We start from the raw sequence: 3,794 nt of genomic DNA, 5'->3' as shown, positions 1-3,794 counted from the left end.
ATATATATATATATATATATATATATATATATATATATATATATATATATATATATATATATGTATATATGTATATATATATATATATATATATATATATATATATATATATATATATATATATATATTTATATATGTATGTATGTATATATATACAGTATATATATATATATATATATATATATATATATATATATATATATATATATATATATATATATATATACATATATATATATATATATATATATATGTATATATATATATATATATATATATATATATATATATATATATATATATATATATATATATATATATATATATATATATATATATATATATATATATATATATATATATATGTATGTATATTCATATATATACGAATATATATATATATATATATATATATATATATATATATATATATATATATATATATATATATATATATATATATACTGTATATATATATATATATATATATATATATATATATATATATTGATATATATATATATATATATATATATATATATATATATATATATATATATATACATATTTATATACACGTATATATATAAATAAATAAATATATATATATATATATATATATATATATATATATATATATATATATATATATATATATATATATATATATATATACATATATATATATATATATATATATATATATATATATATATATATATATATTTATATATAAATATGTATATATATATATATATATATATATATATATATATATATATATATATATATATATATATATATATATATATATATATATATATATACTTTATATATATAGTATATATACATATATATACATGCACATATATATATATATATATATATATATATATATATATATATATATATATATATATATATATATATATATATATATATATCTTCTTCTCAGCTGGCTCCCATTTTTATATGGGGTCACCGTTGCGGATGTGCCGTTTCCATTTTTTTCTATTCTCTGCTTCTGCTTCATTAATTCCCTTCTCCTTTAAGTCTCCTCTCACAGAATCCCTCCTCCTCTTTCTTGGTCTCCCTCTTCTTCTTCTTTCTTGAACATCCATCTCCGTAGTATGTATCCCAACGTGGTCCAGATCTCTCCTCATCAGGTGTCCATACCATCTAAGCCTCCCTTCCTGCACTTTCTTTGATATTTCCACCAACTTTTTCGATCCCCTTATGTAGTCATTTGTTATCCGATCCTCTCTTGTCACCTCAGACATCCACCTAAGCATTTTCGTTTCTGCCACATCCATCTTCTTCTCTGTCTTCCTCGTGCATGCTGTTTCCATTCCATGCAGCATTGCTTTTCTTACCACCGTCTTATGAAATTTTCCTTTTAATGTCAGTGGTATTCTTTTTGTCACAAAGAACTCCTAAGGCTGCTCTCCAGTTGTTCCAGCCTGCCTGTAACCGATGTCTAACTTCATCTTCCATACCTCCTCCAGCGTTAACAAAGGATCCCAAATACTTAAACTTATCAACTCTTTTTATTTGTTCTCCCCTAAGCAGAATATTCTCTCTATCATCCCCTCACTAGTTGTACACATATTTTCTGTCTTAGATCTACTTATTCTCATTCCTCTGTCCTCCAGTACTTGCCTCTATCTATCTAATTCTGTTTCCAGATCTTCCCTGCTCTGTGGGCACAGAAAAATATCATCTGCATACAATATGTTTCATAGAACTGCCTCCCTTACTTCTTCTATCAAAACGTCCATCACTATGCTAAAGATAATTGGGCTCAGAGCCGACCCTTGGTGTAATCCTATTCTCACCTCAAAACATCTGTCTCCGCAGCACTGCTCCTCACTCTAGTAAATACATTACGGTACCTCTCTTGTATCAGTTGACCGTTCTTCTCTGGCACCCTCCTCTCCCTCAGACTCCTCCATACTTCTTGTCTTAGAACTCGGTCATATGCCTTTTCAAAGTTAATGAATACTACATGCAGGTCTCTTTGCTTTTCCCGGAATTTCTCCAGACAAAATACCATATCTGTTGTTCCCCACCCCTTCATGAGTCATATCTGCTCTTTACCTATTTCTACTTATTCTCTTATTCTGGCATCTCTTATCCTCTCCAGTATCTTCAAAGCGTGGGACATCAATCTAATACCTCTATAATTCCCACACTCTTGGACATCACCTTTCCCTTTGAAGATTGGGATCAATATACTCCCACGCCACTCATTTGGTATCTTTTCCTGCTCAAAAATCTTTATTATGAGATCGTACAGTATATCCAGTCCTGCATCTCCTAATGCTTTCCATGCCTACACAGGAATCATGTCTGGTCCAGTTGCCTTCCCATTCTTTATCTTCTCCAGTGCATTTATTACCTCTTGCCTAGAGAATCTTATTACCATGTGAAAGTTCACCTGCTCATCCTCTCTTAATAATCTATCATTTTCTTCATTTAATAACTGTTCAAAATATTCTGTCCATCTCTTTATAATATCTTCCTCCTTCCTAAGTACTACGCCATCTTGATCTTTTATTTGTTTGATGTGTGTAATATCTTTGGTGCTCTTATTTCTAGTCTTTGATAGCTTGATCATCTATTTTAATCCTTCCTTTGTCCCCAGCTCATTATACACATCATCATATGCCTTTGCTTTAGCATGGGCTACTACCTTCTTCACCACCTTGTTTTTCTCTCTGAACCTCTCTCTGTCTTCCCTTGACTGCGACTCTTCCCATCTCTTCTTTGTCTCCTTATCTTTTACAACTTTCTCAATTTCTTCAGCCCACCACCAACTCTCCTTTTCTTCCCATATGATACCAGATGTCTCCTAGCAGCTCCTTTCTGTGCCTTCTCATTACTGATGCGTTTCATGTCCACCATTTTAGAACATCTTCAATTCCTATATCAATATTCTCCAAAACCCTCCTCTTAAACTCTCGCCTCTTATCTCCTTCCCTCACTAGTTTGTACCATTTAATTTTCCTTAGCCCTTTAGCTTTAGCTTTTCTTTCCCTTTTTTAGATCTAAGGCCATACATAGCAGTCTGTGTTGGGGGGCTACAGGGTCACCTGAGATAACCTTGCAGTTCTTGACCTCCACCAGCTTTATCCTTTTATACAGGAAGTAGTCAATCTGGGAACATTTTACCCCACTCCTATAAGTTATTAGGTGTTCCCTTTTCTTCTTAAAGAATGTGTTTACTATTGCAATTTTAAATGAAACAGTGAAGTTCACTACACTCTCTCTTTCTAGGTTTCTCTCCCTAATTCCATGGCCCCCATGCACCCGACCAATTGCCTCATTCTCACTTCCAACATGGGTATTCAAATCTACCCCCAGTATGACGCTATCATGTTCTTCATGTTCTTGCATTACTCCATCCATATCTCTCTAGAAATTTCCTTTCTCATCTTCTGTGCAACCAACTTGTGGTACAAATGCACGTAAAATATTCAGTATCTCTCCTCCACAACACATCTTCAATCTGATGATACGGTCATTCTTTCGATGCACCTCTATCACCGCATTTTTCAGCTCACCAGACAGTACTATGCTAACTCCATTTCTACCTTGTTTATTTGCTCCACTACAATATAGCTTATATCCATAACCGTACTCTTTAGTTTTATTTCCCTTCCGTCGTGTTTCCTGCACACATATAACATCTACTTTCTTTTCACTCATCAAGTCAGCCACTTCTCTACCTCTCCCAGTCATGGACCCAACATTAAACTAACATATTCTGAATCCAAAGTGAGCTCGCTTCTTTA

General features: G+C 31.4%; 1 pseudogene; it reads right to left on the bottom strand.

Moving 5' to 3' along the window:
• Nucleotides 1-968: 968 nt before the first annotated feature.
• Nucleotides 969-2,425, bottom strand: LOC137644307 (uncharacterized; annotated as a pseudogene).
• Nucleotides 2,426-3,794: the final 1,369 nt, after the last annotated feature.

Source organism: Palaemon carinicauda, chromosome 7 (genome assembly GCF_036898095.1).
Source record: "Palaemon carinicauda isolate YSFRI2023 chromosome 7, ASM3689809v2, whole genome shotgun sequence".
NCBI classification, from domain to species: Eukaryota; Metazoa; Arthropoda; class Malacostraca; order Decapoda; family Palaemonidae; genus Palaemon; species Palaemon carinicauda.
This window is presented reverse-complemented; position numbering and strand designations above follow the sequence as displayed.